Source organism: Taudactylus pleione, unplaced genomic scaffold (assembly GCF_031769625.1).
Source record: "Taudactylus pleione unplaced genomic scaffold, aTauple2 ptg000699l, whole genome shotgun sequence".
Lineage (NCBI taxonomy): Eukaryota > Metazoa > Chordata > Amphibia > Anura > Myobatrachidae > Taudactylus > Taudactylus pleione.
Window position 1 is genome coordinate 562,946 of NW_028285101.1, and position 12,055 is coordinate 575,000.

A 12,055-nucleotide genomic window follows, 5' to 3' on the forward strand; every position below is an offset into this window, starting at 1 on the left:
ACACTGGAAATAGATGGTTATCTGCCCCCCTTCCTGGCCTGGCTTCAAAGAGCTCTACCCAACAGGCCCTCTGCAGTACAGACCCAGCTCAGTTATAGGCAGTGGCGTATCTATAATGGGTGCAGTGTGTGCGGGGCACACGGGCCCTCGGGTCCAGGGGGGCCCCGCACCGCACACCCTGCACTCATATTATTTTAAACTTACCTGTCCGTGGTTCCGCGGCAGGTGTCAGCGCTGCTCAGAACACCGGAAAATGGCAGCTGCGGCCATTTTTCCGGTGTTCTGAGCATGTGCAGTAGACTCCAGGCATACTCTAGTGCTCGGAGTCTACTAATGCTCCGGGGCTGGCCAGCAGGGTCAGTTGGCTGCCGGCCACCGGGAAGAGAGGAGGGGGCCCCGCACGGGGAGTGCACACGGGCCCCCTCCTCTCTTAAGACGCCCCTGGTTATAGGGCAGAGTACCTGGCATCCATTTAGATACAATTCCAGGACATTTTAACACAATGAACGCACATAGGTCAATAGAATACAAACGCTTTATATGTACAAAGTTCATAAAATAATTTCTGGTGATTACTTCTGTGCCTTGTCGCTACACATGTGCACAGCCAAAGGTCACATTGTGCGGAGGGGGCGGAGGAATCATAGGATGAAGTGGGGCACTGGGATTCAATGCCATCTGAATATGTCATTGATTCTCAAAAGCAAACTCCGAAAACTTTCAGTTTTCAGAGCTTGCTGAATATTAGGTGGTGCTGTCAGACCCCTAATAATGAATGAGCTTGTTAAATAAGACATGCGGAAACTAGCATTTCCGCATGTGTAACAGGCCCATTAATAGACCCCTTAGAATGTTGTGTCTTAAATTACTTTGGAGGTGCATTTGAAAGTTATGCTACACTCTTCAGGATGCATTAAACATGTTTACACAGCCACACCAGGGCTTAAATAAATTACATTTACTTACCAAGTGGAAGACCTATATAAATATACAGTATTAAAAATATCAAAACAATAAAATTGCACAAAAGAATCCTTTTTAAGAAGAATAAGCAAACCATATAAATGCCTAGGGTATCTACTCTTTTGGATGGTATTGTTTCTAGTTATGTTAAATAAACTTTCCATAAAGGAATCTTGGAAAAGATAAGTTGCAGTAAGTTCAATCAAGATAATCATATACTGCAGTTATTATTATAGATCAGGGGTGTCAAACTCGGGCCATCCAGCTGCAGTGGAACTACACATCCCAGCATGCCCTGCCACGGTTTTAGCATGCCCTAATAGCAAACCATGGCAGTGCATGCTGGGATGTGTAGTTCTACTGCAGCTGGATGGCCAGAGTTTGACACCACTGTAATATAGATCATAGTATAATGTCTCCTGAATCCACGTTTGAACTCTTTAACTCTGTTGCATCCGCAATTAAGCCTTACTGGCTCTGGAGAAGAAGACAATGTGAATATGCCATCATTTAGCAACCCACTGCCTGGTATAGATCCCGATGACAGCTGGAGAACACCCATTGCAAATCCACAATAGGTGATATGGTGATGGATGTATTATACATCGTGATCCAGTGGGACAATCCCCTGCTGGGTATGCGTCCACTATAGCTCAGAGGTGGTTAAAGATGGTAGAACACACCAGATCCTCTGGTATAAGCTTAGTGTACTGCCTCTTATTCAGTCAATATTGAATTTCTCCTCACAATCAGAAGCATGAATTCAAGAGGTCGTCAAATATAACTCTAGCTAGAATCAAACCCATGGCCTCAATGCTGTGAGGCAGTAATGCTAACTGCCAAGCCACCTATAATATATTAATATCCATAGTTTTTAAAATGTGCTTGTATTGAATACAGATATAACTATATCTATATAATAAGCAAGAAAGCGTGTCTGTCTGTTTGTCCTTCATGCTCGGCCAGAGTTTTGGACCTAGCTCCACCAAATTTGACATGGTGGTGTAGTTTGACCAGGATTAGGGTTTTGCCTAGGTTTGAACACTGTCATACAATCCTTTAAAATGGTGACACTCTTAAATTACACAGGTTTCAGGGCTGGCTCCAGTGGAAATTGAAATTTGCCAAATACCTGTGTGAAAGCTACAAAAGTATCCTTTTAACCTCAGTATGAGCAAGTGTCAAACTTTATGACTCATGCAATTTCATATTAAATCCAGAGTTAGTCCTTTTTAAAGTGGACATATATATTAGTCAGCACTCTGTGTTTGCATGTAAGGGTGTACCTAGAACTTTGTGGACCCCATAGCAAGATCTTAATAGGGCCCCATCCAGAGTAAAAAACACATATAAATGCCCCCATGCAGAGCCCATTCATGTTATGCCACACAGAGTCCATTCAGGTTATCCACAAAGTAGTGCCCCTTACACATTATGCCACACAGTAATGCCCCTTACACATTATGGCCCCCCCAATCAACTAACGTACCTGTGTCTCTCCAGTGGACTCTCGCCTACTCCTGTGTGCCATCAGCAGCCAGCAGGTGTGGATTTGGTGTTGGGCCGACAGATAAATACAGCTGGTGCACTGGCAGGCAGCGGCAGACATGGACAGACAGCGCAGGTGCAATTTGCATCTGGTGCCAGTCACGAGCCAATCAGAGCTTGCGGGCCACCAGCTAATCAGGAACCCCACTGTTGATTAGCTGCCAGTCCGCGAGCTCTGACTGCCCCGCGGCCGGTGGCACTGTCTCTCCATGTCTGCCTGCCAATGCGCCAGCTGTAATCAGCTGATGGGCCAGCACCAAATTAGCAACGCTGACACCCAGCTCTGACTGGAACAGCCCACCTTGTGTGCATGACTGGGTGAAAGGGGAACAGCGGGACACAGAGGCAGCTCAGGCACCCTAGCAGCCGCACCCCTTGCACCCACTGTACTTATGCCACTGTTTGCATTCATGTTAGTAAACAGTGGGGTCTTTTGCAGGATCAGTGGAATGGGGTTATAGGTGAGACCATTTAAAAAATGCTGCAGGTGTACTTCAGGGTCCAGTCTTCAACCCGGGCAATGCCGGGTATCCCAACTAGTTTTACAGATCATAGTCTAGTGCTGGTAATTACTCTTGTTGCCACAATTATGGCTACAAACCTACGCTATGAACGCTGCTCGGAGGTCTCTATTTTAGAGAGGGTTACTTACGGGGGAGTTTTTTTTTTATTTCAAACCTTTATTTATTCATTTGTTTTCTGCTGCAAAGGTCGATGCTAATGGTCTATAAAGAGACTGTGCTTAAGTTTTTCAAACATCTATGTACAGAGATTAAAATCCTAAAGATTTTTTTTATCTTGCAAATCTCCAGTTTTGCCACAATCACTGTGCTGCTGTCTGGCTTTTCTTTAGATAGTTATGAATATTCATTGTTAGTATACATGAGCCATTCTTATAAGCTAGTTTGTCATTTATAGTCCTTCTTATCACAATGGTGCAGCAGTTGACGGTTGATACTCGTATTGATCCTGAGAATATGATTGGGAATATACACTATCTATTGCCTTGGTGGTCTGTCTGACAGATTACTGAAAGTATGGTATATATTTTCTATAATGCAAAGGTTTTCAAACTCTGACATTATAGTCCAGGTTTTAGGATATCCATGCTTGAGCTCAGATGGTTAAATCAAATTGACTGAGGTACTAATCAAGGCCCTCATTCAGAGCCGTACGCTCTGAGCAGAGCGCACGCTCTGAATGAGGGCCGCCCTCCATGAAAACTGGACGCTCGTATAGCTGTGGGTCACCACCCACAGCCTATACGAGCGTGCAGTTTGATGGCCGCGATGGTCTTGACCATCGCGACCATCGAAACTGCGAGCCGGAGCCTGCGGTTCAGGTTTTCAACCGCAAGCCCCGGAGTGATTTTGGCTCTATCAGAGCCAAAATCACTCCCACTGACATCACTAGTGATGTCAGTGGGCCGGCTTCTGACGGGAGGCGTTCCCGTGGGAACGCCCCCGTCAGGGAGGCACGCCCCCGGCACGCCCACCAAAGGGGGCGTGCTGTCAATCAACATCGACAGCACGCCCCCTTTGATCAGACACAACGAGCGAAGGACTTTCCTTCGCTCGTCGCGTCTGGCGCATGCGCACGACGGAGCTCCCTCCGTCGTGCGCATGCTCAGTGCAGAACATCGACCCACTTGCGAGCGGACAGCCGCTCGCGAGTGGGTCTGAATCAGGGCCAAAGTCACCTGTGCTCAAGCATAAATATCCTTAAAACCTGCACTGTAATGGCGGTGTTTGGGAGCCTCTACCATAGGGCATACATTACACATACCTGATTAGTTTGCTTTATGGCAAGAGTGGAAAGACTATGGGGTCTATTTACTAAGCAGTGTTAGGAGAAAGAGTGAAAAGTGATAAGGTGCCAGCCAATCAGCTCCTAACTGTCATCTTTCAAACACAGCCTGTGAGATGGCAGTTAGGAGCTGATTGGCTGGCACCTTATCACTTTTCATTCTGTCTCCTAACACTGCTTAATAAATAGACCTCAATATATCATAGCCAAGAGTCAACCTTTCATTATATTTCTGTGTTACTGTGGAAATTAGGGCTGTAACTAGGGTTGTGTAAGGGGCAGCTGCCCAGGGCACAAATCTGGAAGGAGAAACTGGAAAATAAAGTTTTTGTTAATTAGGTTACAGGTGAAGGTTTATTGCATCACATTTGCTTTTTGCACCAGAAACTAACATTCATAGTTACAGCTCTGTTGGAAATACAGTACTATGTAAATAAGCTCTGATGGAAATACTCTGTTTATAAGGATTGTTGAAAATATATCCGTAATGTATTAATATAGTAGTGTGTCCGGTCACATTTTCTGTAGGTCTGTTTTCTATCCACTCATTGTTGTGCTTTAATCCCGACCACTGTACACTTGATCCTGACCACTGTACACCTGATCCTGACCACTGTACACCTGTTGCTGTGTGAATTTAATACAATATAGTTATATTTTTTTAAAATTTCTTTCATTCTCATATATTCCAGTACGTAATTTCTTTTTTAACAGTTTTATATGGAAAGTTTAAATAAAACGTATGGATGAGGGTCGTAACAGGGGTGTGTGACCGGTGCTGGTTTGCCCCACCCCCTTATACCTCACGTAACAATATGTTAAAAGAAATGTGTAATCCCTCCTACAGATGTGTCCTTGTACATCTTTGCTGCAGTCCCTCTCGACGCACAAGGTCCTGTGAAACCCTTCTAGCATCGGACGTCTGTTTCGCGTCTTTTTTACAGAGAATGGTCAGTCGCAATGTAATGTTACTAGGTCGCACCAGGAGACTGTGCTGATGAATTTGATATGTGACACTTGTATAACTGTGTGCACCTGAGTCTCAGATTCAGCATACAAAGTGCTGACTTCTGTTTACAGACTCACAGGTCAACAAGTGTCACATATCAAATGAATCAGCACAGTCTCCTGGTACACACTAGTATGTCACATTGCGACTTATGGTGGGTACACACTGGGCGATTAAAGTGGACGTCTGAACGATAACGATATCGTTATTGTTCAGTCGTCCACTTTATCGTCCATTTTTTACACAAAAGCGATGAACGATAACGACGACGCGCGTTCCCGCGGGTCGTTCGTCATCATCGTTCATCGGGATAACATGCAGGCCAACCTGACGATGTCGTCAGATTGCTGCAAGTTGGGGAATGGGGGAGAGAGCCCGGCGCTGAACGATATCGTTAATGATATCGTTCAGCGGGTGTGCGCATTGTCATGAACGACATTGAGCACACCCTGCCGGAGACAACACTACACAATATCACTCAGGGAGCATATCGTCTAGTGTGTAGACACATTTTTGTCAAAAAAAGAAGCCTGACGCTAGCAGAGTTGCATAGGACCTGGTGGTCCAGGCCAGGCATATCGCGCCACATGGTGTATTGAGGATAGGTATAGGAGGACATATCTATATCTATTGTATTGTGGACTGGCAGCCGTGGGTGTAATGGACTGGTAGTAGTGAAATAAAGTATTTAATGCTGTTATGTGTACACTTAATGCTATTAACAGTAATTTCTCTGAACTAAACATTATTTCTATTGAGTGTTGGATGGTGTATATATTTTACCATGTTTACCTTCTCTATTTTATTTCTAGTTCCTCACCAGCTTGTAGCCTTCTCTATTTCCCTATCATCCATTAATAAGTGTGCCACATTGACTTATCGCTGTAAGAAATACACAGTTCCATTAAAATTGCTCAGTTGAAATTACAGTGCACTGCTCAGCTAGTTGACTTCTCAGTTGCCTCCAGGCAGTCTGAATAAGAGTTCAATAAGGCATTTCTGTGCTGATCTAGACTCTCTATTACACCTGGAGCCAGCAAATAAAAGTGTGTACCATGTGACAGAAGGGTTATTAGTTCAATCTATTATGTGTATGGAAGTGAATGGGTTAAAATGAACTAGCCTTTAGTTTTCCATGTAGGGCATAAAAATGACTATAAAGCAGTGACCATTCTAGATAATTTAACTATTTAACTTCAACACAATGTTGTGGAAACTAATATTTCCTGGGTCTGGATACCCAGTAATGAACATAAAAACTGGGGTTGATGGTAAGTTTAACATACGATCATTTGTAGAGTGTATTTGGCATATTTTGGAAAGAAAACCCGGCTCAGTGCTTAAAGCACTAGGGCACTTCCCACACCAATATTGTGGTGGGTGGTAATAACATATGTAAAAAAAAAATAAAAAAATATGAGTCTCCGATATCCAAATATTCCGAAATACAGAATTTTTTAGTATGACTCAGATAGTGAAACCTTTGCTTTTTGATGGTTCAATGTACACAAACTTTGTTTAAAGGCACAACATTTTTACAAATAAAGTATAAAATGACCTTCAGGCTGTGTGTATAAGGTGTATATGAAACATAAATGAATTTCATGTATGTACACAAACTTTGTTTGAGACGCAAAATTATTGAAAATATTGTATAAAATTACCTGCAGGCTGTGTATATAAGGTGCATATAACACCCCAGGTTGCTGCTCCCACTCCCCCGTAACCGCTCACTTACTGTGCAAAGGTGGGCAGTCCGGGGGGGTGAAGACGTAATTCCTGCTAAATCGTGCTACTGTATTCCCGTCCCCCGCTTTACAGTGCCTGTATCATCGGCTGTGTATAGCAGGGGGCGGGGCCACAATTACGCGAATATGCCATCACAGAGGGGGCAGTCTAAAAGTCGGTAAGTATGTCTTGTCACGGCCCTGTACATTGTTACAATTTATAAATGAAGGACACTGTTAAATCTTCTGTTAGCGGCTTTTTGGGGGGAAACCAAGCTGTTAGTTCTCCCAATTATGCCACTACTAGACTGGGCTATGAGCGTTAGTGTTGGTTATACTTTTAGGGAAGGAACCATCCCGAAGTATCTATATAAAAATGATGACTGGTGAATCATGGCACAATGCAGGACTGTAACTATGGGTGTGCAAGCAGTGCTGATGCACAGAGTGTAGGACACAGTCGCTGCCCCACAGTCCCTGCATCTGGCTGGCAGGGTGCCTTCAACGCTCCAGAGATGGACACCGCAGCCTATATATCCACATGGAGCATCCCAAGGATGCTCCAGGCACTGCTGTTCTTCTGGGCGCTGGTGGCCCTGCTACCCTTGGCATGATGTCATGCGCTTGGTGGGCGTGGCCAGCACAAGGCACTATAACAACCAGTTATTGTTCTGGCATGATGATTAGCTTAATAGCACCTTGTCATTTAAAATGTGTGCAGACCCCTGTGTGTTGGTTTAGGTGAAACTACTCTCAAGTGTTTTGGGTACAGTTTTGACCACCTCACAGATCACAATATTGTTTTCATCAATATTGTCCAAAGGCTGCAGCAAGCTGCTGGCCAAACTAAGCGACAGAGCAGCAGCACAAACTCATGGCAGTATAAAAGAATGTAGCACATACTGTATATGAAAACAATTGTAAGTACACTCACTTCAAGTTCACTTCTAACAAACCTATATAAGACCCTGTTTGCTCTGGATTGCAGGTGCTAGCTAGTGTCTAATAAACATACACAAGATGGTGTACACAGGAGTTGACAGTGAGCGACCAAGATGGTTTATACTAGGGGAGAGCGGGTTCGGATTTCTGAAATCCGAACCCCCCCGAGCCCCCCCGATCCGAGGCCGATCCGAGTCAGGCTCGACTTTTCCCGCCTGACTCGGATCTGAAATCGAGGCAAAACGTCATCATCCCGCCTTCCGAGTCTCGCGGGTTTTGGATCCCATATAAGGTACCCGCGTCGACGCCATTTTCTCACTCGGCTGTGGACAGTGAAGAGGGAGGGTGGGAGTTAGGGCTGGCTGGGCTGTGTAGTGTAGTGTAGTGTAGTGCAGAGTAGTGTTGTGCTGTGCTGCTGTTGTCCATAGGGGCTGTGTCCACTACTTCAAAGTCCATAGGGGCTGGCTGGACTGTGTTGTGCAGTCAGTTGTCCATAGGGGCTGTGTCCACTCCAAAGTCCTGTGCAGTGTCCCAGTCCTAAAGGGGTGCTGTAGTGTTGTCCAGGGGGTGCTCTGTCCGTCAGGGGTGCTCCCCCCAAGTGCAGGGACACCTAAATCCCGTTGTCCTGTTGTATCCAAGCGCCTGCAAACCACACCGTCAACTCCCTCCTCGTCAATTTCCTCCTTAATCAGCATCGGAAGTAGTCCTGCAGGCCATGTCACTGGCATGACTGACTCTCCTATCCGGGATTCCTCCGGAGGATCCTGCATTGCCACGCCTACTGCTGCCGCTGCTGCTGCTGGGAGTCGTTCATCATCCCAGAGAGGAAGTAGGAACACCACTACTTTTACTAAACAATTGACCCTCCAACAGTCCTTAGCGAGGAGGATGAAGTACGACAGCAGTCATCCTGAAGCAAAACGTATAACTGAGGCCTTGACTGCTATGTTGGTGTTAGACGTGCGTCCGGTATCCGCCATTAGTGCAGTGGGATTTAGACAATTGATGGAGGTAGTGTGTCCCCGGTTCCAAATCCCGTCTAGATTCCACTTCACTAGGCAGGCGATACCGAGACTGTTCAGAAACGTCAGAAAAAGTGTCCTCAGTGTCCTGAAAAATGCAGTTGTACCCAATGTCCACTTAACCACGGACATGTGGACAAGTGGAACAGGGCAGACTAAGGACTATATGACTGTGACAGCCCACGGGGTAGATGTATCACCTTACGCAGCAACAGCATCACAAGTAGCAGCATCTCAGAAACGCCAGCTCGTTCCAAGGCAGGCTACGCTGTGTATCACCGGTTTCAGTAAGAGGCACACCGCCGACAACCTCTTAGAGAAACTGAGGGAAATCATCGCCCAGTGGCTTACCCCACTTAGACTCTCCTGGGGATTTGTGATATCTGACAACGCCATCAATATTGTGCGGGCATTACATCTGGGCAAATTCCAGCACGTCCCATGTTTTGCTCACACAATAAACTTGGTGGTGCAGAATTTTCTGAAAAGCGACGGGCGTGCAGGAGACGCTTTGGGTGGCCCGAAAAATTTCTGGCCACTTTCGCCATTCAGCGACTGCGTGCCGAAGACTGGAGCGCCAGCAAACACTCTTGAACCTGCCCCGCCATCACCTGAAGGAAGAGGTTGTGACGCGGTGGAACTCAACCCTCTATATGCTTCAGAGGATGGAGGAGCAGCAAAAGGCCATTCAAGCCTATACATTCACCTATGACATAGGCAAAGGAGGGGGTACGCACCTGACTCAAGCGCAGTGGAGAATGATTTCCGTGTTGTGCAAGGTTCTCCAGCCCTTCGAACTTGCCACACGTGAAGTCAGTTCAGACACTGCCAGCTTGAGTCAGGTCATTCCCCTCATCAGGCTTTTGCAGAAGCAGCTGGAGAAAGTGAAGGAGGAGCTAAGACGGAGCGATTCCGCTTGGCATGTGGATGAAGCCCTTCATTCGCTTTGCCAGGATTCCAGGGTGGTCAATCTGTTGAAATCAGACCACTACATTTTGGCCACCGTGCTCGATCCTAGGTTTAAAGCCTATGTGGTGTCTCTCTTTCCGGCCAACACAAGCCTGCAGAGGTGCAAAGACCTGCTGGTGAACACACTGTCAGCTGAAGCGGAACGTGACACATCAACAGCTCCTTCTTCATTTTCTCCCGCAACTGGGGCTGCCAGGAAAAAACTTAGCTATCCTAAGCAACCCGCTGACGGTGATGCAGGGCAGGCAGGACCAAGTTTGGACATCTGGTCCAGACTGAAGGACCTGGCAACAATTTCTGACATGTCTACTGTCACTACATATGATACTGTCACCATTGACAGAATGGTGGAGGATTACATCGGTGACAGCATCCAAGTAGGCATGTCAGACAGTCCATACCTGTACTGGCAGGAAAAAGAGGCAATTTGGAGGCCCCTGTACAAAGTGGCTCTATTTAACCTGAGTTGCCCCCCCTCCAGTGTGTACTCCGAAAGAGTGTTTAGTGCAGCCGGGAACCTTGTCAGCGAAAGGCGTAGGAGGTTGCTTCCACAAAATGTGGAGAAGATGATGTTCATAAAAATGAATTATCAACTCTTCCAGGGAGACCAGCCTCCAGAACGTACAGAGGGACCTGTGGTGGTGGATTCCAGTGGGGACGAGTTAATACTCTGTGAGGATGAGGATGTACACAACACTGAAGAGGGTGAGGAATCGGTGGATGAGGACGACATCTTTCCTCCGTAGAGCCAGTTTGTGCAGGGACAGATTAATTGCCAGCTTGTTTTGTGGGGGCCCAAACGAACCAATCATTTCAGCCACAGTTGTGTGGCAGACCCTGGCGCTGAAATGATTGCTTTGTTAAAGTGTGCATGTCCTGTTTATACAACATAAGGATGGGTGGGAGGGCCCAAGGACAATTCCATCTTGCACCTCTTTTTTTTCTTTGCATTATGTACAGTTTGGGGCCTAGTTTTTCAAACTGCCATCCTGTCTGCCACTGCAGTATCACTCCTAGATGGGTCACGTGTTTGTGCTGCCCACTCGTATCGCTTAGCATAGTCATCCAGCTACCTCAGTGCAACCTTCTGGACATAAAAACACTATTGTGAGGTGTTCAGAATAGACTGGAAATTAGTGGAAATTAAGGTTATTGAGGTTAATAATAGCATAGGAGCAGAAAAACCAACACATTCTGTGATTTTAGCTGTTTTTATGCTTTTTTTAAAAAAAAATACAGATCCAAAACACAAAACCCAGAACCCAAAACACGGAAGGGTGGTTTTGGCAAAACCAATCCAGATCCAAAACACGAAGAAAGATCCAGATCCAAAACCAAAACACGAAAAGTGGCCAGTGCACACCCCTAGTTTATACACAGTATTCCTTAAATGAACAATTGTTAAAGTGCTAAGGGCTCTATTTAATAACATTATTTTACTAAAATAAAGTTAAAAAGGGTGTTTTCATACCCTTTGCACATTATTTTAGTATCACCTATAGTTATTACAGGGCAATTGGTGTAGAATTCGTAAAATTCTACTCCAACCCCTAAGTATCACTTATTTTTAGTAAGCAGATTGCATTTCCCATAATTGTAATGGGAAATGCGATCCGACCAAAGTTACTAAAAATAAATTGTAAAAAAATACCGGAGAAAGCCCTGTGATAATAACACCACCTGGAGGTGGCGTTATCCAGGGTCTCTCATGGCTACCGGACTCCTACTCTGCTCTAAAAGGCAGAGCAGAGCCCGGAGCCGGTCCCAGTGATCAGTTGTGTGGTCTAAACAGACCGCAAGCTGATACACTACAAAAAAAAAAAAATAGTCAAAAAAAAATTCACTTACCTGACTCCAGGGACTGGTGGTCGGGGTTCCGGTGATGACTCCCCTCCGGTCCGCTGGTCTCCAATGCTGCACTGCGGCCCGGTCATCAGGTGATCGGGTCCCAGTGTAGTATGCGATATCAGCTGACCAGAGCCATGGAAGACATCACTGGAGCACCGAAGACTACAGGTAAGTGCTATTAAGGGAGGGGGGTCTGCGATCATGGGGGGCGGGGCTTAGTG